This window comes from Ochlerotatus camptorhynchus, unplaced genomic scaffold (genome assembly GCF_037179485.1).
Source record: "Ochlerotatus camptorhynchus isolate MF236.1 unplaced genomic scaffold, CSIRO-AGI_Acam_v1.1 ptg000797l, whole genome shotgun sequence".
In the NCBI taxonomy this organism is placed as follows: Eukaryota; Metazoa; Arthropoda; class Insecta; order Diptera; family Culicidae; genus Ochlerotatus; species Ochlerotatus camptorhynchus.
This window is the reverse complement of record NW_027041261.1, coordinates 13,720-33,276: the sequence shown is the minus strand read 5'-3', so window position 1 is coordinate 33,276 and position 19,557 is coordinate 13,720. Positions and strand designations below refer to the sequence as shown.

Sequence of the window (19,557 nt, the reverse complement as noted above, 5' to 3'; positions counted from 1 at the left end):
TGAGGAATTTTCCACGTTATGTTGCGATCTTGCTCAGTAATACGCTATACACAATAAATTATACGCAATATTCTTGGTAAGGCTTATATATGGAAAACATGTTTTTTTTAACTAGTTCGTTTATTTGGAAGGCTCAATCACGTTAGCTTTACGGAGCCGATAGTTTATTGTTCTTTGTTTGTAACAACATTCCCAACAGGTAAGAGAGGTACATTGTCGAAGGATAGGATTAGGGGAGGAGCTTGGGGGTAAGGTTTCGTTGTCTCATCAGAGTGTTGTCACCAGTATGAACGGTAGTGCGGTTCTAGTTTCGTCTGGAGTTCGATTGGCTATGGTGACCATGGAAAACATGTTGCCGCCATATTGGATTCCAAAATAGCGTCTGGAATCTATATCTGGCCTCTACACGTCGCCCATTTTCGGAAATTCCCACATTGTAGTGTATTTGACAGTTTTTCTCAAACTGATGGCCGCCATCTTAGATTTCAAAATGGCATCTGGCATCGATTTCCGGCTTCTACACGTCGTTTCCTTTCCGGAAATACTCATATTGTAGAGTATTTGACAGTTTTTCTTGACCCGATGGCCACCATCTTGGATCCCAAAATGTCGTCTGGCATCGATTTCCGGCCTCTACACGTCGTCTCCTTCCGAAAATATCCATATTGTAGGGTATTTGACAGTTTTTCGCCTCTACACGTCATCTCCTATCCGAAAATACCCATGTTGTTGGGTATTTGACAGTTTTTCTTGAAACGATGGCAACCATCTTGGATTCCAAAATGGCGTCTGACATCGATTTTCGGCCTCTACTTGTCGTTCCCTCTCTGAAAATACCCGTATTATAGGGTATTTGACAGTTTTTCTTGACCCGATGGCCGCCATCTTGGATTCCAAAATGACGTCTGGCATCGATTTCCGGCCTCTACACGTCGTCCCCTTTCCAAAAATATCCATATTGTAGGGTATTTGACAGTTTTTCTTGAACCGATGGCCGCCATCTTGGATTCCAAAATGGCATCTGACATCGATTTCTGGCCTCTACACGTCATCCCTGTTCCGGTTCCTGTTCTAACATTGCACAGCAACATCTTATATGGACATGCTTTGGAGACATTACATATTAAGGAAGTTCATGTGTACACTAGTGCCGCGTAGTGTGAGAGTTCTGAAATAATATGACGATCATCCAAAAGAACTTGATCACCTGCACAACTTTGCTGAAAACAGCAACTTTCTATATGGCCAGGCTCTCGAGATACAGTTTATATAGGAATTGCCCATGCACACTAGCGCTGCGTAGTGAGAGATTTCTGAACTTATATGGCCACCATCCAAAAGGACTGAATCACATGCACAACTTTGCTGAAAACAGCAACTTTCTATATGGCCAGGCTCTCGAGATACAGTTTATATAGGAATTGAACATGCACACTAGCGCTGCGTAGTGAGAGAGTTCTGAACTAATATGGCCACCATCCGAAAGGACTTGGTCACCTGAACAACTTTGCTGAAGACAGTAACTTTCTATATGGTCAGGATCACGAAATATTCTATGTTGGAAATATGATCCATATATTATAGCGCCCGTCATAAGTAACATAAAAGTGAAGCGCCTCTAACGGCGTAGTTCCCAATTTAACCTGAATCCAATCGCACAGGCATGTTGGTCTTACCCAGTACAGCAACTTTGTCGAAGACGGTATAGCTGTATGTATTGAAACAAATGAGATAATCCACTACAGCCCCTATTAGTGAAAATCCCATAAGCTGTGGGTATCCTTATTCGCGGTTCCTTATTCACGCCCCCGTTACCCCGGCAATAAGGATTCCTGACTGCATGCTGCAATTGCTAAATATACCATGCATGCAAAGAAAACCAAGGCATTGTATGCACACGTGAAACGGGAACCTTATTTGTACAATGGTGCAAACATTATGACGCATACGGTAAACAGTTTTTCTTTTTTTCCTTGATTTTTTTTTTTGTCGATCTTGTTTTTCGTACTGAGTACCAATGCTCCCGACGCCAGGAAGGCAGCTCCCACACTTGGACCCTACCTATCGACCCATCAACTCATGAACCGGGAACCAACGACTTTACTTCCCTTCCGGAGAAAGGCGTGATCAGAGATTTTATACCTCAGAAAGGTTTTTTAAATTCAATTGCAATTGTATTTGTTACGAAAGAAAACAAAACATTAAAATAATCACAAATTATTATTGAATAAATAAACCTATTTTTATATCTACTGCGTATATTTTCAGGCTTATAAAATAAATATGATTGGCAATTCAAAGTTGGCACTCGTGGAGAATAGAAGAACTATGAGAGTGATGATGGTTTCAAAATTTTCCACGGGGAGGTATACGAGTGCAATCTTAAAATGCTTTTGTTTTGCAAATGGAGCATTTAATTTGGTTGCTGCTACAGTTGTAGAAAAGCTGAAATCTATGTCTACACATAAAAATCTGAAAAGAAATTATTTTTTCTATAATATATGTCTATTAAGTAGTCCTCAAGTTTTCTACTAGGGTAGCATTAACCAGATTTAAATAAACGTATTGATGAAGTGAAATGCATTAATGCCATTTTATGTAATAATTAATAATAACGTGTGCTGAACAATATTTACTCGTATTTTTACGTTCTTTTCACTATTCGTGCCGTGTTTGGTTACATTTGTGTATGAATGATATTTACAAACTAAAGGCACTATGAAGCGAGCCACGAACAATGCCCTTTATATAAGATCCAGGCCAGCAGACTTATTGGTCTTGCTGAAATGCGCAAATGTTTAGTGGTGTTCGTATTTCATTGCAATGTTTATCTTTTTACACGAAACAGCTGTTGGCAGTAACATCAATCTCCGCAGTTACGTTCGGCACCCGCAGTAGTTGAGTTCATTCCTGCCAGATATTTCTGTAGATCCGAAAGGAGGACACGGTTACTGCTGCTGCCACTGGTGCTGATGCGTCCGTTTCCTCCATTGGTGCCTTATCTCCTGTGGTTGAAGCAGTCACAGGTGTAGCCACTGCGGTTCCACTGGATTTGGATGAATCGGAAGTCTATTTTCGCGGAGCTCGAGGGGTCGAAGGTGAATTGGAGGTGACTGTTGGAGTTTTCAACGCAGTACCACCATAGAGATAACTCTAAAGGGCTGAACACAATGACAGCGGCACAGCGGTACAGCGGTAAACTATGCATTGTACTAAAATCGCCGGTACCGCTGTGCCGCTGCCGCTTTGCCGCATTTCTACGCACAATGCATGCACGTTTTTCTTCTGTTCCGCTGTTTTGTTGCTTTCTGTAGGTAAACAAACCAGGTGCTGTTTTCGTTTTGCTGTCAGTGGTGCAAAATTAAAAACTGATTTCTCTCGTCCACGTTCATTTTATCGTGAAAAAAAATTCCCAAATAATGGAAACTATTGGGAATATCATTAAAATCGTGCGAGCCGTAAAAGAACTGCGGGATCTTCAAAAAAAAAAATATCCACGCAAAAGCGTCGGTGGTGGGTCAGACCCTCCAACCAGATGCGACAAAGTGAACCTTTTTCTCCATTCATTCCATTAACATTTCCTCTTGTTTAAACTGTGTTTATTTTAAAGGATTTTACGAAACAGCATTCAAAGTGATGAAAAATGAGGATCGCGAATACTTTCTCCGGACTGTTCGCATGAATTCTCAAGTATTTGATATGCTGTTGAGCATTGTTAAACCGCATTTGGAGAAGTTTTCAATAAATCCGGAAGTGTCGACTATTTTTAACTTTAATGTAAGTTATTTCATTATTTTAATATTGTGAATATGAATATTTTTACGGTCGGTGCTATAGTTCTGAAACAATTCCGGTATGGTAGGTGCCCCGGATAGCACTTTTTTCAATTTAAAACCTTTCATTGAATCAGTGATCACATTGACCGTTCACAAACTAGAACAATAGGGAAGTTTTGCGGAGAACGTCCGGGAACCCGATCTTTTTTAAAAATATCAAACTCGAAACCGAAATTGACGGGTTTGGAACGGGTTTCAGTTTTGAAAAACCAAAACCTGATCATCACTTATTCGAATTTCTGGGAAAATCTGCAGGGAAGTTCTGCGGAGAATTTCAGGGAAGTTCTGCAGGGAACTTTTTCGCAAAACTTCAGGTAGGTTCTGTTGGCAAATTCAGGGAAGTTACACGGAGAACTTCTGAGAACCTGATCTTTTTCAAATTATCCGACCCGAAAAGAGAAGTTTTAGCAAACCTTAGAGAAGTTTCAGCATTACCTGTATCAGAGAAGTTTCCTGAAGAATTTCGGAAGAATTTGGGGTCGTGACATAAATATAGACCCAGATTGGAAGATCCGGGACATCCGTAAGAATGGTCAATTAATTAAACTGATTCTAGAGAACCATGTTTTTTTTTTTGAAAACATTAGGAACTGTGATGATAGAATGCATTTGGGGTCGTGATATAAAAATTTACCCTGATGGCCATGGGACCGTCTTCTGGAAGATCCGGAACATCTGGAAAGTGGACAATCCACGAAACTGATTCTAGAGCTCCGCGGTTTTTTTTTAAACATTAGGAACTGTGATGGTATAATGAATTTGGGGACACAAAAATGGACCCATATGGCCATCGGACCCGGATGGAAGACCTGGAACATCCGAAAAGTGGTCGATCTATGAAACTGATCCTAGAGTTCCGCGGTTTTTTCGAAAGCATTTGAAACTGTGATATAAGAAATAATTTGGAGTCATGACATAAATATGGACCTGGATCCTCTAGTAGTTCCTGAACATCCTTAAAAAAGGTCAATTCATGAAACTGGTCCTAGAGCTCCACGATTTTTTTCAAAAACATTACGAACTGTGATATAAGAATGAATAACACGGGTCGTGACATAAAGATAAACCTGGATGACAATTGGACTGTCCTCCAGAAGATTCGGAACATCCGTAAAAGTGGTTTATCCATGAAACTGTAAAAAAAACGCGTATTTTTCGCAAACTCTTGGAACTGTGATATAAGATAGAATTTAGGGGTGTGACATAAACATGGAACATGGATGGCCATGGGACTGTCCTTCGAAAGATCTGGAACATCCGTAAATTGGAACTGTGATATGACAAAGAATTTTAGGTCGTGACGTAAAAATGAATTCAGATGGCCATGGGACCATTAAGGTCCATGTTTATGTCAAACCCCAAATTCATTCTTATATCAAAGTTCCTAATATTTTTGAAAAAAACTGCAGAGCTCATGGATCAGTTTCATGGATTTACCACTTTGACAGTTGTTCCAGATCTTCCTGAAGACGGTCCCATGGCCATCCAGGTCCATGTTTACGTCACGAACTTATTTGTTATTACACTGAGCTCTACACTAATAAAATAATGTTTTTATGTGTTCCATACATGAATTTTTGCAATGTGATCAACAAATGATCTCTATGTGTCGGACACATACTTAATATGTGTACACATAAAAGCCATGTGTGACCACACATACTATTAATTTGACTCATAAATTGCATGTGTACTTCTGAGTGGATTCTGTTTATGTGTGGTAACATGAAAATCATGTGGAGTTTCTCATGGAAATTCGCCAATAAAAATGTGTGGAATTTTGTGAGTGTAGGATCAGTTTCATGGATTGACCATTTTTCGGAAGTTTCGGATCTTCAGGAGGATGGTCCCTTGGCATCCGGGTCCATGTTAATGTCACTACCCTAAATTCTGGCTTATATCTCAGTTCCAAGTGTTTAAAAAAAACCGTGGAGCTCTAGGATCAATTTCATAAATGAACTCGAGGATGAACTACTTTTATGGATGCTGTGAGTCTTACGTATGACGGTTTCATAGTCATCCACGTCCATGTTTCTTTTTTATATCACAGTTCCACGTGTTTTCGAAAAAACGGCGCAGCTCTAGGATCAGTTTCATGGATGAACTACTTTTATGGATGTTCCGGAGAACCGTTCCGTTGTCTCCAGGATCCATATATAGAAACCATGAATGTATTCTCGCTAATTATGAACATTTGTGCCCATTAATCTAGATTATAGATCTTAAGCCACTTGCAAAACCCAACACACCTTTAAAAAAACGTGTACGACTCTTTTAACTTTTAAAAAAGTAGTAGACCCTATTTTCAATTTCTTTTTTACATTCAAAATAATCTACAGACCCTAGGAACTCTAGAGGTACTACAATTTTAGAAATTCATCAAGAAATGGATAAGGTATGCCATTGCAAACCTGCCGTTATACGTTTTTCGGACGCATCGTATTCTGAGTGTTAACACGGGTTTGGGTTGGGTTTCGGTTCTGAAAAACCAAAACCTGATCATCATTAATTCGGAACTCTGAAAAGTTCTGAGGCGAACTTAAGGAAACTTTTGCGAGGAACTTCAGGGAAGTTTTGCGGAGATCTTTGGGGAAGTTTTGTTGGGAACTTCAGGAAAGTTCTGCGAACTTCAAAGAGATTCTGCGAGCTTTAGAGCTGTTGTGCGAATTTCAGAGCAATTCTGCAAACTTCATAATTCCGAAAAACATTTTTTTAAAGCAAGTGAGTGGAAGGTTCTATGAACTTCAGAGCAGTTTTGTGAACTTCAGAGCAGATATGTGAACTCCAGAGCAGGTCTGCGAACTTCAGAGCAAGTCTGTAAATATCAGAGCAGGTGTGCCAAGCATGTCTGCGAATTTCAGTGTGAACCTCCTTGAAGTTCCTTGAATTTTCTTGAAGCTTCCCAGATACTTTGCATGATTTTCCTGAAATTCGTAGATTCCGCAGAAAGCTGCAGATTTTTCAGGAAGTTTACAGAATTATCCTGAAGTACGTAGAATATTTCAAATATTCACAAAACTTTTCTGACGTTCGTAGAATGTTCCTTAAGTTTTCAGACTTTCCCGAAGTTTTCAGATGTTTCCTGAAGTTCGCAGATTGTTTCAGGAGTTCCAAGAATTTTCGGGAAGTTCGTAGATGCCTTTAAAGTTCCCAGAATTTTCCTAAAGTAAGCAGACTTCACTGAAATTTGCATAATTTGTATGATGTTCATAGAATTTTCCTGAACTTCGTAAATTTTGAAAAGCTTCCCAAAAGTTTGCAGAACATTCCAGAAGTTCACAAAATTTTCTTCAAGTTGGCAAAATTTTCCTTAAGTTGGGGTTTCGGATGCTCAACAATTTTTCTTAATTCAGCAAAACTTTCTAAAACTGCACAGAATTATCCAGAAATTTGCTAATATCCTTGAAGTGCCCACAATTCTTGAAGCTCACAAACCTTTCCGAAAGTTCGCAGAATTTTCTTGAAGTACGCAGACTTTCCTGAAACCGCAGAATATACCTGAAGTTCGTATATTTTGAAACTCGCTGAGCTTTTTGTAGTTTTGTAGTTTTGAAGTTTGTAGAAGTTCCTTAAGTTCGCAGAATTTTACTGAAGTTTGCAGACTTTTTTGAAGTTTGAAGAATTTAAGTAATGTTCACAAATTTTCCTGAAGGCCGCAGAATTTTCCTGAAGGTCATAGAATTTTTCTGAAGCTCGCAAAACTTTCCAGAAGTTCACAGAAGTTTCCTGAAGCTGGCAGAAATTTCGTAATGTTCGCCAACCTCCCTGGAGTTCAAAGAATGTTCGTAAAGTTTTCAAAATCTTCGTGAAGTTCTCAGAATTTTATTAAAATTTGCAGCATCCTGCAGAGTTTTGCTGAAGTTCGAAGAAATATGCTGAAGTTCGCTGAATTCCCTGAAGTTTGCAAAACTTTGCAAAGTTTTCAGAATTTTCGCAGAATTTTCCTTAAGTTGGCTGACTTTTCAGATGCTCAATATTTTTTCCTCGATTTTTTTTCCTTAATTCAGCAATACATTCTAGATGTGCACAGAATTATCCTGAAATTCACGAACTTCCTTGAAGTTCCCAAAATTCATCAAAATGTTTCTGAAGTCAAGCCTGAAGTACACAAACTTCCCTGAAAGCCGCAAAATTTTCCTGAAGTTCGTAATTTTTTTCTTGTACGTAGTACGTAGAATTTTCTTGTAGTTTGCTCTAAGTTATCCTGAAGTTCGTAGAGTTTGTTCGATTTTCGAAGATTTTTTTTAGCTCTCAAAACTTTCCAGAAGTACGCAGAAGTTTTCGCAAAGTCGAAAAATTTCCTGAAGTTTGCAGACATTTATGATGTTTGTGTTATGATGTCCTGCAATTTATATAATTTTTCTTAAGTTCGCAGAATTTTTCAAAAGTTCATAGATTTTTTTGAAGTTCGTATAATTTTTCTTCAAAGCATTGCAGAAGTTCTCAGATTTGGTCTGAAGTTAGCAGATTTTGTCTGAAGTTTGTAGACCTTGGAAGCTCTTTAATTTTCCTGAAATGCTCAGAATTTTCCTGAAGTACGAAGAATTTTGCTGAAGTTCGCAGACTTTATTGCTATTAATTTGACTGACTTGTTGGTTTTGTTTATGTAATCGTTTAAATAAACGTTTTTCATTCGTTACTTTATCATTGATTCGACTTTATTATTATTTCTGTTTCAACTGGTTTCAGGTATTTAGGTCATGGAATGAGTCACTTTGCTCTGTCTCGTTTATTCCGGATGGGCGTTTCAACCGTACGGGAAATCACCCAGGAAGTCACGAGAGTGATATGGGAGGTAATGTCTGGTACATATTTACCAATACTGAGTGAAGCCTCTTGGAAGGAATGCAGCGATGATTTTTTTGATCACTGGAATTTTCCGAATTGCTGGGGCGCCGTCGACGGGAAGCACGTGGTTATTCAATGCTCACCAAACGCTGGTTCACTATTTTACAACTATAAAAAACAGCATTCAATCGTTTTGTTGGCAATTTGTGACGCCAATTACAACTACTTGGCAGTTGACATAGGTACGTACGGTGGAAACTCTGATAGCAGTATATTTGCGTCAAGTGAGTTTGGAAAACTTTTGTTATGAGGCACACTGGGATTTCCTCCGCCAACTAACTTGCCAAACAGCACCATAGAGCTGCCTTATTTCATTGTTGGAGATGCAGATTTCCCTCTCAGGTCAAACATCATGAGACCCTTCCCAGGAAGAAATCTACAGGAAATACAAGAAAATTTCAACCATAGACTTTCTGTTGCACGCCGCACGATAGAAAATACATTTGGCATCACCGTCGCTAGATGGAGGATTTTGAAGTCACCATTGAGTATGTTACCAGAGGAGTCGAGTTTTGAACGCCTTTGGATACGGTTGTCTCTAAATTTGCTCTCTGTTTTGCGCGTGCATTCTCTTTCATAGTTTTCGGCTGCATTTGGCGGATTAGCGCTGGCACTCTGCCTCCCGGACGGTTATACGTGTGTGAGTGGTGGTTTTCTCGCTTTCCGAGAAGTTTTAGAATCAAGAAAGAAAACATGATTCATCATGTTTGCAAAATTGCAAGCATCAGAAGATTTGGCGCTGCGTGGTTTGATTGTTTCTCCCGGACCAAAAATTTGTGGCATCGCGAGTGAAAATTTTAATTTCTGATTATTTACGTGGTGATGAGCACGGCGCTTATCTATTGTTAGGGTTTTGCGATGTGCATTGCTTTTGTGCACGGAGTGTCTTGAAAAAGAAAAGTGAAGAAAAGTGATATTTGGTTGTTGTGTGGTTGGAGTGGAGAGAAAAATATGCGTGGAAGCATCGGGAATGCGCTCCCGGGTAAAGTGATTTGATGAGTACGTTCCAGTTGAAGATTGTTGACAAGTGTATTTGTGGTGATGCAAATTATGGTTTAGATGACGCATGGCTTCAAACATTTTGTGTGTCCAAATAAAACATATTACATACTAAATACGCACAGGGCATCGTCTGCTGACCATTGCCGCGGGTATATCGTGGGAGTCCCAGGTACCCGGTTCAAGCTTTAGTTGGCGGCGGTGGCTCTTCTTGACCTTCTATCCCCTGAGTAGTTAGTGTGAATAAGGGCGTCTATGTGATGTTTTGCTGTACCTGTTGTGGACATCTACTGCATCCTGTTCCCTTAACTTGTTGAGGACACCCTGTCTTGCCTCAAAAGTTCCCCTTTTTGAAGTATGGCGCACGCTTACTGATCCTCTACACAGTGTTCCAGCTGATTCTATTAGTCGAGGACATAATGCTTCTCGAAATGCATTTCAAATACGTAATATTCTAGCACAGAATGTGTTGGATAATCCTCGTTACGGACTCAATGGTTGATCAAATCAAGCTACACTAACTGAAAGGGACTTTTTCTTTTTCTTTTTTTAATAATAACAATATTCAGTAACACTTTTTTGACAATTCTAAAATAAGTTGCCGTCTATACCATTTTTGCCATTGGTCAATATTTGGCAGCAGTAAGTTGGAATTTATTAACCATTCATATTCCCTTTGAGTTAGCGAACGTTTAAGATTTGTGTGTAAGTAATTTTGTAAGAGAGAGGAACTCTGTAAATTTCACCAGAAATAAAAATAATTACCGTCAATAAATTTAAAAATATGTATGTACAATTAGCTTCGTAAACATATTATACTTTGTTGTGGACTTAATGAAAGATCAAATCAAACAAAGTAATTTTGTAAAAAAGAAAGAAAATAGATAAAAATTTCAAAAGTTATGAGCATAGGTCATTCCATTGGTATATAAAGCAAAAACAAATTGAAAATTGAGCAACGTTTTTCATGTTGAGATATCAAATATTGATTAAATTGTAAAAAAAAACATGCAATATTATGTGTATTATATGTATATTAAGGTAGGTCAACTTTATAACCCACTGATGCAAGTGGACCAAACAAACAGGCACAAAGATTTCTGTAATTATCTTGGGCAACGCATGTCCTCGTTGCCAATGAAAGTGGCTCGAGAATTGGAATTTGAGTTTACTGCACGAGTAAACGAAGTGCTTGATGTTGATGATGATGATGCAGGACGTGGAAACGTCTCCAACGATGTTCAATATACCATGGATTTTTTCATCCAGGGCGTCCGATCTCTTCTTCCTCTTCGCTGCAGGACGTGGCAACGTCTCCAACGATGTTCAATATACCATGGATTTTTTCATCCAGGGCGTCCGATCTCTTCTTCCTCTTCGCTGCAGGACGTGGCAACGTCTCCAACGATGTTCAATATACCATGGATTTTTTCATCCAGGGCGTCCGATCTCTTCTTCCTCTTCGCTGGTGTCGATGATACCATTGTTTGAGTGCTGTTCTCAACATCGTCTAACTCCTCAACGTCAATATATTCAAGGGCAGTCATGTTTTGCTCTTGGATGTCTGGTTCGGAATCTCCTTCTGTTGGCTGGGGATCAACCCTGTAGTTGCTGGTAGTGCTGAAATATTGAAATCATGTTAAATTACTTTTATATAATTTGAAATTTGTTTTCGCTACCTTCTGCGTTTGCAGTGGCTAGATAGAAATGATAGCTCGTTGTTTTATACACCATTTTGGTTGATGCACCTGCGAGCTGCCTGCTCCGGAAGTCGCTGTCTGCTCAACCTTCCGCAACTCCTTGAGGTACCGGTCACGCAAATTTTTCCATTTTTTTTGGCTTCATCGACTGAAAGGAAAGAAAAACAAATTATAACCGGGAATGAGAAAAAACAAACTGTCGATCAGTTATTAAAAAGTTATTAAACAAGTAAAAAAGTTATTCAACAGGTTGATTTAATTAGCCTAGAAACTTACTCGGTATTTAAACTTCGTTGCTGACAGCCATCCAAAAATTCTCCTTTTTTCCAGCATTCTGGTACGTCTTGTCACTTTTCGCATATACGGCCAGGTATTTCTTAACTACTCCGATAAAAAAATAGTTAACATATTCCTCTTCCGCAATCTCATGGATAGAATCCATTTTCTGAACTTCCGATTCGTTTCAAACACACAATTGTTTTGGTTTGCGCTTTGCCGTACCGCGTTTTTCTAAAATTTTGAAAAAAAAAAAACGCGTTTTAGTACAATGCCGCTTTTGCCGCAACGCGCTCATTGTGGGTTGTCAAACGTTTTTCAGTGTGTTGGAAAATTTGCGCTTGCCGCTATGCCGCTATCATTGTGTTCAGCCCTTAAGACTAGTAGGTCCCGAAGAAACGAGCTCTACTTTTTGGCTCAGCTCTGGTACTATCTTCGGTCCCAAGCTAATCGATTCATCCCTCGAAACATAGGAAATTCCACTAACCCCTCATTTTATCTATCAAACTTTCATAGCGAATCAAAGCAAACATAGTGTAGTACTAGAATTTTGCCTAGAATGGGATACGTTAATCGATTTGCTTGGGACCAATAGGCTAGTCAAGTAGTGAGTCAATTTAAAACCGTTAGTTTCGTATTGATTGTTGGTACCACCATAGAGGTAACTCTAAGACTAGAAGGTCCCGAAGAATCGTGCTCAACTTTTTGGCTCAGCTCTGGTACTATCTTCGGTCCCAAGCTAATCGATACACCCCTCGACATATAGGAAAATCCAAGAACCCCTCATTTTATCTGTCAAACTTTCATAGCGAATCAAAACAAACATAGTGTATTACTAGACTTTCGACTAGAATGGGGTACGTTAAACGATTTGCTTGGGACCAATAGGCTAGTCAATTAGTGAGCCAATTTAAAATCGTTAGTTTCCACCGGTTGGTACCTCTACCACTGCCTGCATTCTGTAATTAACAAATACCATAAACGAACAATAAACCTAATAGTCGAACTTTACCACAAATGGTTTGGATGAGTTTGGAACACGTCCTTTTAAATTTGTTAGCCATAACAAATTTAAAAGGGTTGTTCGTTGACAAAGTGCTACCAACAATCAATACGAAACTAACGATTTTAAATTGGCTCACTACTTGACTAGCCTATTGGTCCCAAGCAAACGATTAACGTACCCCATTCTAGTCGAAATTCTAGAAGTACACAATGTTTGTTTTAATTCGCTATGAAAGTTTGACACATAAAATGAGGGGTGAGTGGATTTTCCTATGTTTCGAGGGGTGAATCGATTAGCTTGGGACCGAAGAGAGTACCAGAGCTGAGCCAAAAATTTGAGCACGTTATTTCGGGACCTTCTAGTCTTAGAGTTACCTCTATGGTGCTACGGCTCGACGGTGTTGTGGCACTGGTTGGCTGCTAGAATTACCCGAAGATGAGCGTAGACAATCGTCCATGGAAATTTGTATGGACCGTAGATATTTGTCAAAAAGAGTCTACGTAGCTTATGAACAGTCCCTTAATCCTCCCATCTGGCTGCTTAGTCCTCCAAACTAAAATATCAACTCTCCGGGTGATCCATTCACTTCAAAAACTCGCAGAAATTTTTTTGACAGTTCAAAGCGTATTGGCGTGTATTGAAGTCTCGATTGACGTATTACCATATAGGTAACTCTAAGACCAGAAGGTCCCGAAGAAACAGGCTCAACTTTTTGGCTCAGCTCTGGTACTATCTTCGGTCCCAAGCTAATCGATCCACCCCTCGAAATATAGGAAATCCATGAACCCCTCATTTTATCTGTCAAACTTTCATAGCAAATCAAAACAAACATAATGCAGTACTAGAATTTCGACTAGAATGTGATACGTTAATCGTTTGCTTGGGACCAATAGGCTAGTTAAGTAGTGAGCCAATTTAAAATCGTTAGTTTCGCATTGATTGTTGGTATTACTAAGCCATTACTGATTTATTGATGCATTGACACATTAGCGGCGTATTTGACAGATATAAGGTATTTTTGTGCATTTAAATAGAATTGAAATTGTATGCTGCATTTTATTGCATTTTATGTGTATTAATTTAATGTATGTGTGTTTCACGATGTATTGGCAAATTTCGAGTATTAACAGATTTTAAAGTATTTTTTTTTTAAAAACGTACACACCAAATTTGAGAAAACGAATTGCTGGATCATGATCAGCTTTGCAATGCTTTACTGAAAGACAGCAAAATATATTTTTTACCGAAAAATACATAAACGGTTTGCTGGACACCCAGTAATGAACTGTCAAATTGTTAGCGTCACAGTCGCAAGTACGTACGTACCACCATCTACATCGGAGGAGGAGGTGAGGAAATAATCAAAATTATGTTGGTAAATACACTGGTTATATATTATAATAAAATATATATGGCAATGTTGGTGATTCTATATTATTTGTGTATTTGTATCAACAATCTTCTTCAGAAGCTGCGTGCTCCTAGTAAGAATAATATCGATTTACTGAGTCTAATCAGCAAAATGCTGCTAAATGACAGAATTGGGGATTGCTGAAAAAATCAGTAAAAATGAAATCTGAAATCTTTACTGATTTTCAGTAAAATGTTGTAATTTTGACAGAAGTTGGAATTGCTGGAAGATACACACTTAAATTTTTTCGCCGAGATTCCATCAGCCGAGTAGTTCTGCAATTTATTTTGCTGAGATTCAGTAAAATAATTACCGAGACTCAGCTAACAAATATCATTTTGCTGAGATATCAGCTAACAAACAGATATTTGCAGATATATCAGCAAAAGCAAATGCCGAGGTAATCGGCTGTTGGGGATTTTACCGAGCTAGATTAAGTGTGTATAGCAGCATTATTTTACTGGAAAGTTTGCTGATCTATCATCAAGTCTAAAATCAGCAAAATTTTACTGATTTTCAGCGATTTAAATTTGGTGTGTATTTTTGATTCAGCACACCACATAGTGTGCTCGTCTCTCGCTTTTTACTAAAAATCAGCAATATTTCTTTACTGATCTTACAACAATTCTAAATTCTGACACTTGGCAGCATTTTGCTGATTAAACTATTAAATTCAGTAAATTAAATTTGTTTTTACTATATGAGCTTCCAGCTTCTGTAAAAGATAGTTGATAAAAATATATGAATAATAAAGATAAAATCGCTAGACTCTTTTCCAAGTATCATTTATTAAATATAACCAGTGTCTGAGCCAGTGTCCTTACCTACATAATTTTATTTATTTGTAGTTTTTTTTACCTCTTCCTCCTCCTGCGGTTTGACCGGTGGTGTGTACTACAGCGTGACGTCACAAATGAACTCAGTGTTAATCGGCTGAACCTTTTTGACAGTTCAGTGGTACTGTTTACAAGCACTTAGTCGTTTTTTCAAAAAAAAAAAAATATTCTAAAATTTCCGAATTTTAACATGAAAATTGTCGAGGAACAGCGCGTTGAAAGGATGTTGCTCGTGAACATTGCAGAAGTGTGGTTTACATCTCACTGCAGTCTGAACAATTATCGAGAAAATTCACCCAAGAAAAAATTGACTAAGTCCACGTAAACAGTACACACTTAGTTTATTTCACCGAGGCCGGCAAAATGAATTGCCGAGAATCCAACAGCCGAAATTTCGTTAAAAATTTCGGTAAAAGTATAGAATACCAAATGCTTGGTAATTATCATTTTATTCAACTATCAAATTTTACCGAGAATATCGGTACTTGTATGCCGAGCATTCAGCTTTTATTTTACCGAAATACATTAAAACAAGAAAAAATCTTTTACCAATCCTTCGGCAAACCGTTCATGGAAAAATTTAGCTTTTGCCGACCTTCGTCGAAATTTCATCTCAAATTAATTGGATTATTCAGAATAGTAATAATAATAATAACAAAACCAAATAAGTGGGAATTATGTAAACAAGTCTTTATTAAAGTTATTCGTGCAATGACATATTCCTTCTCACTCTTCGGGTGATCTAACAAACTTTTCATCAGTCGTAGAAATTTTGTCAACAGAGAAAGTAATTGCTCTGAAAAATATAAAAAAAACTGAACTTGCAGTTCCGAATACGTCAAAAGACTTGCAGAATACGCTGAATGCATGGACGATGTTACCACCTAGCGGTATATTGATACTGTTCTATGAAATAAAACATTCTCCCTCGGTCATGGGATTTCCTCTTACCTGTATAATCAAAAATTAAATTAAGATTTAGTACTTACAGAATAGTTGACGCAGTTTTTGGCTTATAGCTTCTCCTTCACCATCGATTTTCCGCAATATTTCCTCCATTTTTCACTTTATTTAATCACACGCAACACTTTAATCAACGCAACTGACGACTTAGTCTCGCACAAAATGGCTGACAATTAATGTGTGCAACTGACAGAAACTTACTCTTATTGTCAAATGCCGAGGTTCGTCTCTTTTTATTACCGAAGTCGGTGAAGCAAGGTTTTAACGAAATTCATGGAAAACAACATTACCGAACTTCAGTAAAACTTTCATAAAACCAAAATTCGTTAATTATATATACCGATATTCAGTAAAAACATGTTTTCTAACGAGAAATCAGCAAAAATCGTGTTTTGCCGATGAAGTTCAGCAAAATATTTTACCGAGATAAAAATATAAGATTAAGTGTGTACCACTGAACTGTCATCCGATTGAGGTTAACCCCGGCGGTGCAAAACCTTATACCCATGTAACAATGCAGGTTTTATCGAGGTTTTAAAACAGAACACAAGACCTGAATAAAACCAAAATTGTTACTTGGGAACCCGAAAAAAAATAACAACAAAAATACATTAAAAAAAACAATGTAACGATGAGACGAAAATTATTGTCTTAAAAATGATTTATATTGTTACGTCTACAATAAATTTACCTTGATTTATGTTGTACTAAACAGTAAATTTCATGGTAAATGGAAAATTTACAATTAAAAAGGGGGGTTGTTAAGTATCTTAACAATGAAATTTTCGACATTTAATTTGGACAAATAATTTTTATATATTATTGTTATTTTACTGTTGGTTGGTGAATTTATTGATTAAAAAAAATAACAGTGTACTCAAAAGTGTATGTGTTGGCTTGACAGATGTACTTTATCGACTTTAAAAATAAATCGAATAAATTAAACATCGCCACGGGAAGGGAAGGAATGGTATGTCTGTTACGGATGAGTCCTTTTTTACTGGTTATGGATTGAGATTCAATCCGGAACTTGTGAGAAATGGAGGCCAAATCCCCTGCACTCGATCTCCCTAGGTCATGTCTCCTTGGTGGTTGAGTTTCGTTGATAAGTTAATGTATTCGACTGGAGAGAATCGCCCATGAAATATGCTTCCACCTTAATGTTCCTTCCTGACATCTTCAAGTGGTCGTTTTTTTATTATTATTGTATGATTATTTACTGCACGGAAATGGTCTGCATTAAGCGGGATTTAGATGAGACAGGTGAGTTGAATTCAACTCAAACCGATCTGGTCGTAGGCGTTGAATAGAGGCAACGAATAGAGCAAGTCCGATATCGGTCAGATTTCTGGACGTTCATTTCGCAGTTCAAGTGAGTTGAACGCTGAATTGAACCATCTTAACCCAGCTTTAGAGAGGCTCTAAGTAGGATAAGAGATGAGCACCAAAGCCAGAGCCATACGAGCAGCGCCTATCTTGATTACATTGGCAGTGTTGCTGACCCTCTCATAGTCTGCATTAGACTGATGCAAAATTTGAAATTTTCGCTCCACAGTGCTCAAACGATTTCAAATCAGGTCCTGATTAGCCTCTCAAAATTTAAACTCATTTCGTAAGAAATTGACTTGGCACAAACTATTAGTAGTTTATATGGAAATTACTATGGGAAAACCGAACTTTTTGTTCATTGTCTTCTACCCATTTTTCATATTGCTTTTTCGAAAATTTCTATAACTATTCTTACGGGAAATTTTCTAAGCTACAACTTTGCCCAATATAGTTTTTCAGCCAAATGTCAAATTAAATTGTTATTACTTTTTTAAGAGATTGATAAACTTATGGCATGATCAAGCAGCTGTTCTGCGGGCAACATTGTATTCTGCAGTGTGACATAGTAGCCATGATATTTGTGCTCTATTCTTCGCACCAGAAACACCAATGTTGCCTGCTGAACAGTTGAATGAGCATAATCACAAGACATCAGTGACTTGAATCATTAATAACTTTTGTTCCTTAAATTTGATTGAAAAGTAGTTTTCAACAAAGTTGTAGCTGAGACAATTTGCTACAATCTCTGTTATCATTTTTAAAAGCATAGTGCTGTGGTGAATTGATAGATAGATATGAACAAAAACATAAGTTTTCCAAGTCAGTTTTTTACTAAAGTAGTTCACATTTTGGGAGGCTAAGCAGGACTCAATTTGAAACAGTTTAAGCACTGTGGAGCGAAAATTTCAAATTTTGCATCAGTCTAGTCTGCATGCTTCAATCAGATTTATTTTTATTGTTCGTGAAGTAACCCACAATGAAAACACACCAATATTTAATGTAACAACATTTTTTATTGTAATAGAGTTGTTCATTATTGTTCATGATCGAATCATGTTACAAGAAAATAAATGAAAAACACGATAAAAATAATTGTAACATTTTATTTTGTACATTCATTGTACTGCTAGGTAGCAGATTTGCCGTTTTCGGAAGGGTACATCTTATAACAATCATTTTTATTGTCGGAAATAAATTCTAATGTTAGAGCATTGTTTCCACTGAAAATTTCACTGTATTTTTTTTTTCGGGTAGCTGTTTACCTTACATGAGATTTTTCAAAATATTGAAATTCTGGACTTATGTTTACTTACCCAAAACGTTAAGTTCACTAAGATAACAAGGTGCTTAATTACACTACAGCATTTATTTAGACCCATTTTCTCACTTTAATAAGATATTCTATCGATATAGTTGAAATGTATGTAAACTTATTCGCAGTAGAAAGGTATATGTTTTTAGATTTTAGACAATTTACATTGACTTCCGCCACAAGATCTCACTAATTCACCCTTGCTAGTGTAGCTGTGTAAAATCGATTTGTTTATTATTTTCAACTACGAAAACTGCTGTCAAAGTGTTGCGCTTGTTTGCTTTATTTTCAACCAGTAAAACGCATGGATTAGTGAAACTACTCACTAATACTTATGGTGGCATAGAACTCTATGAATCAGTAAATCAGTGCGTTGATTTTCTTCATAACCTTTCCTTGCCAACAAACTTTGACTCTTTTCGATAGATTATTTTGGCTACTATCCCTTGTCTTCTTTACACTGTTACAAAATAAAGGGATAATAATAATTAGTCTTGACAGCGATTTTGCAACTCTTTACTCCATGTTCGGGAAGCCTTTTCACTTTTCGTTTTTACTCACGAAAATTAAACAACAGTTACTATTGGCGTTGACGGCGACTCTGTAGCTATTTACTTCTATGAGAAAATCCATAAGCAAACGTCAGACTGTGCGTGAAACATGGCGGACTTTGTACTATCCTTTCCCTCCACCGAAAATTCCCATAAGAAACTGCCTATATTTGCGGAAAGAGCAAATTTTTCGACGGTGCCGTCAACGCCAAAATGGCGTTGAATGCGATTCTGTAGCTCTTTCCCACATACAGCGGGCTAGTCGCCCACGGCTCGCCCCCGGACCGCTCGGCGGACGGGGCGGACTTGGGCGACTCGAACCTCGCGGCGCCGCTTGGTCCAATTTTGGTCGCCGGCGCGCCGGGGGCGACCATATTTGCAACATTTGGGCGCCTGAGGCGAAAACGATACCTGTCAAAAAACTGATCGTTTCGGCTATTTTGTCCGCCCCCAGGCGCCCCGGCGCGCTCACGGTTGTTCACCACCATTT

The 19,557-nt window shown here is 38.0% G+C and overlaps 1 pseudogene; it reads left to right on the top strand.

Moving 5' to 3' along the window:
* Positions 1-4,256: 4,256 nt before the first annotated feature.
* LOC135715080 (uncharacterized) lies at positions 4,257-19,175 on the top strand (annotated as a pseudogene).
* Positions 19,176-19,557: the final 382 nt, after the last annotated feature.